General features: G+C 38.8%; 1 long non-coding RNA gene across 1 annotated transcript; it reads right to left on the bottom strand.

Moving 5' to 3' along the window:
• Positions 1-5,195: 5,195 nt before the first annotated feature.
• LOC115789932 (uncharacterized) lies at positions 5,196-9,854 on the bottom strand. Its single transcript, XR_004020748.1, has 3 exons — positions 9,762-9,854; positions 8,726-8,833; positions 5,196-5,880 (listed from the first exon to the last, which is right to left on the bottom strand). It is a non-coding gene; the product is annotated as an uncharacterized LOC115789932 (long non-coding RNA).
• Positions 9,855-11,442: the final 1,588 nt, after the last annotated feature.

Genomic DNA, 11,442 nt, shown 5'->3' with positions numbered 1-11,442 from the left:
GTTGTGTGTATGTGCTGTTAGTAAATGAGCTCCAGTGAGGTTGGACAGATGAGACCAGAGTGGAGATGTTTGTCCATGATGCTCTGCAGCACAGACAGCTCAGAGCAGCTGTCAGCGCGGTGGATTTGGACCTGAGGGGGTGTCCAATGAAACCGGGTTAATGGGTCTTTATTTTAAAGCTCTGTCCCAGAAATGATCAGTTTAACAATTTTCTGCAGCATTCATTTTTTTTCTTATTTGCAGCTTTGTTGCATTTTGCATGATATATTTAATTACTGTTTTTCTTTTTATAGATATTTGTAATCCTTTTATCATCATCATCTGATAACATCTCTGACTGGAGAAGGTGATGAGCTCCGAGCCTGAAGCAGGGAGCCTGCTTTAACAGAGACAGTTGAGAACCACCTTCATGATTCTTGTTACCTCCAGCTGGGATTTTAGGTTTTGAATTGATTCACAGCTTCTGCAGCTGTGAATGGAAGTTAAACTGGTTTTATTACTTCTTGCAGAACACAGACAGCGTGGCTAACGCTAACAGCTGACATCGGTCCATGTCTAAAGGGCCACGCAGAGGCACCAGAACCATAAATGCAAAGTAACATGAAATGTTTGTCTTGTATGGATAATCAGATTGAACGGCTCTGACTGCAGTTTCAGTGAAGACAATGCAAATTCAAATGGAGCTCAGGTGTTCTGTATAATCAGGTGTTCTGTCAGTGACTACGCAAACATTTGAAGACAGAAGAATAACATTTGCTCTTTGTTACCTTTGGCATTTCATTACAATCATCTCAATTGTATTTTTAAAAGCCTGCCGTACCATCAGAGCCTAAAGCTGCTTCACCGATGAAGTAAAACACCAAAATGACACAGAGAGGAGGGAAGCCCCGCCTCTTCCTGTCGCAGCGAGCTCAGCACACTGATGATCAGACCTGGACATGGATCACCGCCGCTGCTGCTGCAGCTCTGTTCTCTTTATGTCATCAAATGCATACTGGTGAGAGAGAGAGAGAGTGAGAGGTTTCAGCTGTCAGCATGCCAGCCTTTCTCCTTCCTGTCCCATCAGCCTCTCTCTGCTTGTGTTCTCCATCCCATGGTGCAGAACAGAGAGAGCTTAGGACAGCTTCTCCTCACCTTGTTCTTTTTACTTTTGCATGTGAACATCTGTGGAGAGTTCCAGTCTTTCAGTTTGCTGTTAGATCCAACATCTCCACAGTACTGACCCCTTAAAATCCACTGTTTTCTCTGCTTCTGATCTGATCACAACATTTATTTCTATCCACAGTTACAGGAATTTACTTTCACTCATAAAACTGATGCTGTTCCTCGTTGTTACACGTCAACGAGAGCTTTTTGATACCAAAAGAGGTTTTTGCACAGACTGATACAAAATCATGACGCTCACTTTCTTACATGAAATACTCTGAAAGTGACAACTGAATTTCAACTGTTGAAGCTGACGGAGCACGTTTAATTTTTTATTTATTTTAGAATAGAATATTTTCCAATAGAATATTTTCCAATAGAATATTTTCCAATAGAATATTGGAATACTGGTTTTCTGCTGAGGTGTGACGGCAATACTTGTGCTCGTTGCTGACCTTGCGGTTGCAGGTGCAATGCTTTGTGTAGCACCAAAAAACAAAAATAGGATCTGCTCAATGCGTGCAAATCTGCTGCTGTGAATGATGGATGCTTGGTGTGATTTGATCACCGTCACACCGTTCCAGGTCAAATTTATATTTTTTCTGCACACTTTACAAAACGCCTCTCGATCATTCCCCATGACTGGCTTAACCCTCTGGGGTCCGGGGTGTATTTGGCAATTTTTGACTGTTTTGTTTTTAGCGTCATAGTTGACCTTAGAAACTGTTTACCTTGCCTTGTTTGGTATCATTTTTTATCAGCACGACCTCATGTGCGTGACTGTATAGTTATTCTTTCATTTTAACATACTGTATTAACACACTGGACTTACAATCACATAAAAACATAAATCAGAGTAGAAAAAAATTAGATTTTTTTTTTTAACTGTAAAAATCACAAACATGCTTAACGAATTATTTTAACAACTTAAAATGTAAATTTTCAAAACTTGTCTAAAAATATAGTAAATAATAAAGTCATATACAACTATTCACATTAAAATGCAGGAAAGGCCTCAGGCGTTTTTCTGTACAACTCACATTATGGTGCATTTTTCCACCAATAGGAAAGGGGTTGTCAGGAGTTATTTTGTTTTTATTAGTAAGCACTTCCTGTTAGCAAAACAGACGTTTTCGCCGTTTATTTCAGCACAAAACGCGCATCGAAGGTGAGGACAATATACAGGAAAAAGCATGGCATAAATTATTGGGCATAACTCTGGTTTTACTTGTCCTATCAACGTAATTTAAAAACTGGTACATAGTTTGAAGTCTGCACTTTCGATTCATGACAGCAGCGTCCCGATGCTACGTCATCTCAAATCGGCGATGTTATTTTGACGCGCCGGCGCGTGTGTGGACTTTTTTTTTTAAATCAACTTTATTTAACACAGCAAGTGTAAACATACAAAGCATGAACCACAAGGAAAAACCAACGTTGTTTACATGTCTTAATAACAATCACAAGTAAAAAAAAAAAAAAAAAACAGTGAACCCAACCTAAATCCCTTAACAAAAAAACAACAAAAAAAAAAAAAGGGGGGGGGGTGCGGGGCTAAGTCAAATCAGATGGAAATGAACCAGAAAAATCCATAACTTCAGGGCTTTCGGACTTTTCATTAATTTGAGAGATTTGCAAAAAAGCTTAAACTCATTCTTCCAATGACTTAAGGTGGGTTTAACTTTAAGACATTTGTGAATAAAAAATTTCACCAGTAATATAATATTATTTAAGACAAAATCCTCTTTCTTATTCTCGTTAAAAATGCCAAATTTAATAACCTGTATGTTCAGAATTTGAAAGAGTAGATTCTTGGAAAGGAGCCAGCTCTGCAAATCCTCCCACAGTAAATGAACAGTAGTACAGTAAAAGAAAAGATGTTCTAGAGATTCAGACTCATCACCGCAAAAACCACAGTTTTCTGCTTCAAAACCAAATTTTGCTCTCAAAAATTCTTTTGTTGGATAGATTTCATTCAAAATTTTGAAGTTAATTTCTTTAATCTTAGGTGCAAGAGGGAAGGATAAATAGCTTCTTCTAATTTTTTAAATTTTATCTAACTCAAAATCCTTCAGAATGTATTGTCTTCTAACCTGGTTCAGAGAATGAATGTTTATTAGAAAATTTCTTATAACTTTATTTGAACATTTGTAGTCACAGAATTCTACACCATTAATGCAGAGCTGCCTCAAGTTTGGGGAAATCTTTGAATATACAATTCTCTCTTTCATCATCAATTTTAGAGCTGTCGGTATAGCATTTACCACTCTATTATAACATTTCACTGTACAATTAAGATGAAATTTTCCACAGAAATCTTCATGCTTTAGTACATTGCCTTCCTCATCCATAAGATGATCAATAGCCCATATTCCATTATCATTCCATTCTTCTATATACAGTGATTTTCTATTACATTGGATATATATATTATTCCAAATTGGGCTGTTATGTGGAGTGAAATTATGGCTGTAAATTCATTTCCAATAAAGAAGGACTTGTTGATGAAAATTAGAGAGCTTGACAGGTAATGATTTACATTCAAAATCACATCTCAACAAAAATTCTATACCACCCAATTTTTGAAAAACCATATTGGGGACAATAAACCAAAAAGAATTCTTATTGTTAATGTAAGATTTTAGCCATTTCAACTTCAAAACCCCATTCATAACATCAAAATCCAATGCAGAAATACCTCCCTCTTCATAATTCTTTGCAATATCAGCTTTCCTAATATACTGACATTTGTTCCTCCAAATAAATTTAAAGTTTATGTTGTTTATCATTTTTATTAAGTTAGTAGAAATAGGTAAGTCTGGACAGACTATCCATTTTAGATAGTAACCAAAAATAGTAATATCCCTTTGTAGCCATTTGTTTAGAATCAGTTTACATTTCCCTATATTATTGGCCACATTTTTGCTGTCAGATATTGTTCTATCTTTAGAGATCGTAATGCCCAAATATTTTACCTCCTTTTTAACTTTTATATTACAAATTGTTGGTTGAAGAGAATCATGTAGTGTTAAAATTTCACACTTCATTTTTAAGAAATAAGGTTGTGTCATCTGCCAATTGACCGATAATTATTTGTCTATCTAATACCTTTAACCCTTCAAAAAGGGTTTCAAAATAAAAGGATGTTCAACTGAATCGAACGCTTTATAAAAATCTAAGAATATCAGGAAGTTCCTTGTTGCATCCGTGGACTCATTGAACCAAAGCTGTGAAAACCATTTTCCCATGACGAGGAGCAAAATAACTCGCTACTCCCAACAACACCGCGCATGCGCACAGTAAATCGGACAGCGAGTCTATGAACGTCAGCTCAGGTCCTGCTGACTAGTTATTTTTATACAGATTTCATAGTTAAACAAACTTAAAACAAAAAGTCTGCATCAATGGAAAAGTCAAACTATATTGAAGGGGTGATGAAAAATTTACTAACAAGTCAAATTCTGTTTGTTACCTTTTACCAGCCTTAATTTGAGCTCATTTAATTTACTACCCGCAGAAACCCTGTTACATTATACATGCTCCCCATAGGCAGTATTATTAGAAGGCATAGCAATATCTGTCCATGAAGCCAGATGATGCACATCAATTAGTTAAACTGCAGGAATGTCTCAAAGACATTAAGGCCTGGATGACCTCTCATCTCCTGCTTCTAAATTCAGATCAAACTGAAGTTCTTGTACTCGGCCCCACAAATCTCAGAAACATGGCGTCTAACCAGATACTTACTTTGGATGGCATTACTTTGGCCTCCAGTAACACTGTGAGAAAGTCATTTTTGTCATTTGACAATTTTGACTATTGTAATTCATTAATATCAGGATATTGGTTTGTCCTAACAGCTCCCTGAAAAGCCTTGGATACTCATTCTTTAAATATCAGGGTAATATCCCAATTTTTATCTGCTAAAGACCTTTACTCGGATCTCTTTTCATATTAAGGTTATCTATGATGTAATCCAGTTTTGAGATGTTGTATATATAATGCACCAAAACCAGATCTCATTTTGTACACTGAATATTTCTCTGTAATTACTGTAGGGGCTTTACCTTACAAAACGCCTTGAGGTGACTGTTGTGATCTGGCGCTATATAAATAAAACTGAATTGAAAAATTGAATAGTTAAAATGTAATGGTGGACTGCCAAAAATTAATCACTTAGCTCAGTCAGAAAATGAATCAAGTATTTTGATAAACATTTCATTCAGTCTCAGAGCAGACTTTTGTCACACTGGTGTAGCTCAGACTGTCACAGAGAAGGACTCAGATGTGTTCATTTAGAAAATGAACGTTGATTTACAAAAATATTAAATGCAGAACAGAAGTGTGTGAGAAATGAAAAAAAAACCCATGAAACAAGAAATAAACAGAAGACTACTCAACAGTACTCAGACAAACACTAGCAATTTGGAACTTAATGTACTTTTTTTTTTTTAACTTTTTCAAATAAAGGGCCTTAACCCCCTTAGGAGGCTGCCTTTTGCTGGGCATGCCGCTGACTTCCCTCCTGTGTTTCACCTTGCAGGAGTTCTGCTGTCCTAGTTTATTTTGGCACTTGTGCAGTATTTCACTGAGCCTGGTGGCCCTCCACTCGGGCTGGCTGACTATCCACGTCTGTCTGTCCTCCTCATCAGTTTCCTCGTCACTCATGAATCACGCAGGGACGCCTTTCAAATACTCAAACTCATCCTGGCTGAGCACTTCCCTGGCTACAGCCTTATGGGCATGCAGAAAAAACAGAAACACAACTATAGGCCTAGTCTGCTGGGGGGTTCACATAATGCACTGTTTCTCATTCACCTTATTTACTTTGTTTATACTCCACTCTGCATTTAATCATTAATTGATATTAATCTCTGGCTCTCTTCCACAGCATGTCTTTCTCTCCCCTCAGCCCAACCGGTCGCGGCAGATGACTGCCCCTCCCTGAGCCTGGTTCTGCTGGAGGTTTCTTCCTGTTAAAAGGGAGTTTTTCCTTTCCACTGTCGCCAAGTGCTGCTCATAGGGGGTCGTTTTTGACTGTTGGGTTTACTCTGTATTATTGTAGGGTCTTTACCCACAATACAAAGCGCCTTGAGGCGACAGTTTGTTGTGATTTGGCGCTATATAAATAAAATTGAATTGAATTGAATTGAATTATTCAAGCAGTACTCGACCTGCACCGCAAGACTCAAAAGTGCTACACTGGACAGCCTGGTATTTCTCGTATGTCCCACACGCTGGGCTGCTCCTTTCAAGCAGTGTAATGAGGTATTAAATGGCACAAAATGAAAATACTTCTTATTTTATTACTCTTACCAAATTCTTGGGTAAAAACAAACCATTTTGATTTTTTTGTCTCTATTTTTATTATTTTATTTAATATTTTGTGCACGTCCCTAAAACTACTGTCCACCCTGTCATCATGGAGTTTAAGAGACCATCTAATGAAATCAGTAACATCAGCACCCTGAATCTGTCTTTCTTCAATGGAGGCTGAAACAGCTGCTGCAGCTACAGTGAGCAGCTGCACTTATATTTCCTTATTTTCAGGGATTTTCTTTTCTTTTTTTTTTTTTTTACATATTTTGATGAGATGGTGATAATTTAAGAGTTCTTTGAACTGTTTTTTTCTCAAATTAGGCTCATACTGCTAAAAAGGGTCAATCATTGGTGAGTTTTGTATTGTCTTTTTAGAGCAATGAGTCCAGATGGAGCAGAGACAGCACGATAATATTGGGAGGAGGAGAAGAAGAAGAAGAAGAAGAAAAAGAAGAAGAAGAAGAAGAAGAAGAAAAAGAAGAAGAAGAAGAAGGAGGGTATCCCTGAGCTCAGAGAGACAGAGAAGGGGGGGAGGGGGGGGGGGGGGTGGTGGAAAAAAAGAGAGACGAGTATCCTGCTGCCTTAACCTGCTGTGGGAGAAATGCATCAGTACAACTGAGATTTTTTTGAGATTTGTTTCTACAAGAGTCCATCCATCCATTCTCTTCCGCTTATCCTGCTGGGGGGCGCTGGAGTCTATCCCAGCTGTCATAGGGCCAGAGGCAGAGTACACCCTGTACAGGTCGTCAGCCTGTCGCAGGGCCAACACAGAGAGACAGACAACCATTCACACCTATGAGCAATTTAGAGTGACCAATTAACCTAACCCCAGTAAGTGCATGTCTTTGGACTGTGGGAGGAAACCCACACAGAGAGGTCCGGGCCATGGTGGAATCAAACCCAGACCTTCTGGATGTCATTCTAACTGTGAGGCAGCAGTGCTAACCACCACGCCACCGTGCTGCCCTCTGGAAGATTATGTTAGTCAAATGGCAGCTGGACACAAGCAAACAGTCACACAACTTAAGACAAAAATGCAGAGAGTTTGAGTACGATACAATGAAGAACTGAGGAAGTGACTCAGAGAAACAGTTTGTTCCTTTTTCCACCTTAGAGCCTATTATAGATCTTAATTGTGATGCAAAAAGCTTATGAATGTTCATATTTATATTTTGTAATGTTCACCTTTGTTGAGAAAGCTCTTAATAAATCTACTCATGTCAGCAGTTAACACATTTTTGTCCACCCTGTAATTTTTCAGTTTTTGTTGAAAATAATCAAGTTATTGTCACAAGTTAGTAAAAGCTTTTCATGTTTCCTTAATAAACGAATCACTGATCAAATCCTGGTTTTTAGAGATTTTATTTAAAAAGGAAAACACAGCTGTCACAGATTATTTGATGACACGAGCAATTTGCAATTATTTCACTATTTTCAAAAGCCTTATTTTACCAAATAAATATTATTATTGAGCAAGGGACAAACTATCTATCTGAAAATGTGCACTGTATAATCACATTGTTATGAAAATTTATTTTCATTTGACTTTGTCCTTGACAGGGTCGACATATTTTACAATGTGCTCATTCTTTATCTGCTTGCAGTAAATTCATAAAAAGTGTGGGAGCTTGACCAACATGCATTTACAACAGCTTAAGGTCAACTTGATACAATGGATATGAAATTAGTTGGGAAATCGAAACTTTTTTTGAGATGATTTATGATGTCCCAAAAGCACTTTTTGGTGATATTGATCCGGACATTTCAGTGTGGGGTCTGCATGTTCTCCCTGTGCCCCCCCACAGTTTTCATGTTAAAATGTCAAATATTATAAATACTGAAGTACAAGTAACTCAAAATTGTACAGTTCTTGAGTAAATGTACTTTCCAACCGTTGCATTATCCTCTCTGCAGTATGTATTTACTCCAGCCTCCCAAAGAAATCTGGAATCAGTTTTCTAACAGTTCAGTTTAAATGGTTTTGTTTTTTTAAACTGCTTTATTATCTTTTGAAGGAAGACCACTTACCGACTTTCTTTTCAGAACCTCCTCCTGTCTGCCACTAGGTGGCACCACAAATGCAATTTGTCATTCCTTTGCTCATTTTTACAAGGACCAAAGGAATAACTGATCTGAACGAGCAGCTATTTGAGTTATTTAGTGAATAGTGTTATTTATACTGTCACACCAACAGAGTGCAACATAAAATCAAACTTCTTTCCCTGACTTTAAAAACTACACAATATATGATCCAACTTACTGTGTCTCCTGTTGTTGAGGGTTTTGGTTCGCTGATCCTCTCCTTTCCTGTTCTCCTCAAGAAGCCTGAACTCCCGTCTGACATTTGTATAATATCTGTTGCAAGCTTCTATGAACATAAAATGCCACTTTTTAATTCATAGACTTACTTTGATATTTTTGCATGTCAAAACTATGAAAGGGATAGTTCACACAAATTATATAAAGGTTAACTGTATAACATTTGCTTCCCACCGTGTAAACTAGCCCGACTGTTCTGAGCAACAACAGTCGTGGATATTTGAGACACGCGATCATGCACCGCAACTGGTTTTGACAAGACTGAAAAATCACACGTGCACATTACTGTGTACAGCACACCTCGCAGCAACCTTTATGAATGGGAAATCCCCACCAGCAATCAGCTGATCATGCTGAATGAATGCGGGAACGTTTATCCCCACGGGGGGGTTGTAATCAAAAATTTGGCCATGTACTCCAGCGTTGTGGTGTGATTTGAAAGGTGACGGTGATTGCAATAATAGTTCAATTTAAATGGGATCCTACGGATAACCGGGAGAAATGCAACACCGTCAGGCTTGACAGGTTTTTGACCTGGTAGACAACACAATCGGCTATCTAAGCGTAAAAGAGGCGGGGAAAGAGCTTGTTACTGAGTCAGCCTCAGTCTAGGTGCCCCACCTAACCTGAGGCTGAAGAACATGAATTTTCACACCTGGAAAATATAGAAATCCAGGACTGTAAGAAAGGCTTACAAAGTCCCTGTCCATGGCACATGTTGTTTTAAGGCTACACATTCACATCTTCTTTTTACTTTCTGGCCACAGCGGCTGTTTTGCTAACAGTGGAGAGTGACAGGAGACTGTGGGGACAGCTACGGGAGAGGACATGTGGGAAATGGGACTTGAACCTGTGCCGTCCACACTGCTACGCAGCATATGTATGTGGTTGCCTGCTCGACCTCTGAGCCACCCCGGCGCCCGCACATTAACATTTTTATGACTTACTCAAAACAAAGTTAAGAAAAGTCAACTCACTCCTTATCAAAGAAGCCTCAAAGTCATTCCCATTCATTACTGCCTGTGAAATGGCTTTGGTCACTTCTAAATTGTGCTGTGAGGCAAACCTGCAGGTTACATAGAAAGAGTTAGACTAGATGAATGTTTTCCTCCTCTCTGCTGCCTGATATTTAAATACAAGACAAAGCAGATCATGGGTAAAATATATACAATGCTTAATGAAAACAAACTGACTAGTGTAGAGGATCTTAAGCATAGATGGGAGGGGGAATTAGAAGAGACAATTCCAGAGACAACTTGGTTACAGGTTTTAAAGAATATTTCCACATCATCAGTGTCTCTTAGACACTATTATACAGTTTATGGTTGTACATCGTCTCCACTGGTCAAAGGATAAACTTACAAGAATCAAGACAGGCCTGGATCCCACACGCGACCGTTGTAAGACTCCTCCCGCCACTCTGCTGCACATGTTTTGGTTGTGTCCAAAACTACATGATTTATGGAGCTCAATCTCTGAAACTTTCTCCAAAAAAACAGGACAAACGATTCACCTCTGACTTCACTGTTTGGTGTGAGTCCCTCTGAATTATCCCTCAATAAACTAGAGTCAAACATGATTGCGTACTCCTCCTTGCCGGCCAGAAGACTTATCCTCGGCCACCAACATTTGGCCACTGGATTAAAGATGTGATGAGTCGCATCCACTTAGAGAAGATTAAGTTCACCATCAGAGGTTGTCCTGGAAAATTCTACGCTTCATGGCAACCATTCATTAGTTATGTTGAGAATATGTCAGCCTGCGATATTGATCTACGATTGTACTAAGTTGAATGTATATAGCCCAGTGACCCACTGTTATACATACGTATAGCTTTGTACATACCCTGAATATGTAGCATTACTTGTTTATTGATTTTTTCTTTTTCTCTCCATGTGAGAGCTGGTATCAGTGGAAGGGAAGGCAGCATTGTTGTACATGTTTCTTTGTTCTGTCTGTTTAATCATTGAAAATAATTAAAAAAAAACACCTGCATAAATGCAGACACAAAGCACTGTAGATGGATGACACATATCATGTCTATAAACCTCTTCTAGCTAGCAGACAACTTACACATATGGCCTTGGGAATGTGCTGGGAAGTGTGTGGGAGAGTAGCTTGTGCTGCTGCTCTCCCCTTTAGTTGGTCCATGTCATCCTTGATGGTTACCAGCTTTTCATTTATTGTATCCACTTTTTCTACCAGTTTAGCCAAGGTTCTGTGCGTGTCTGCCAATGCTCTGAAATACAGAAAAGCAACAACACAGAAAAACATGACAGAAATCAAATCCAATGCAGAGGCTGTATTTGCCACAGAGAGAATCAGGGGACCACGCAGACATAACATTTTCATCTTGAATATGGAGTATATGAGCGGAAGCAGGAAGTATGATGGCCACTGCAGACATGTGCTGTGGAATCTGCAGTTTGGATGACAGAGAGAAGGAGTGGGTTTTTCATCATTTTTCAAATGAATGTAATCAAATAATAATTTGCTTTATTACCTTTGTGCTCAGCTGACTGGTTTACTCCCCCGCCCCCCTTCGTCCTATCCGTACCGGGTGATCTTTATATGTGACAAATGACATGGTACTACACGTGAAATATCAGCTCACCGCGGTCGCGCCGTTCAGCACACCTGAGAGTCAGCCGCTCTCTC

The sequence above is a fragment of the Archocentrus centrarchus genome, chromosome 13, assembly GCF_007364275.1.
Source record: "Archocentrus centrarchus isolate MPI-CPG fArcCen1 chromosome 13, fArcCen1, whole genome shotgun sequence".
In the NCBI taxonomy this organism is placed as follows: domain Eukaryota; kingdom Metazoa; phylum Chordata; class Actinopteri; order Cichliformes; family Cichlidae; genus Archocentrus; species Archocentrus centrarchus.
The sequence above is the reverse complement of the archived record's forward strand: the minus strand, read 5'-3'. Positions and strand labels throughout refer to the sequence as shown.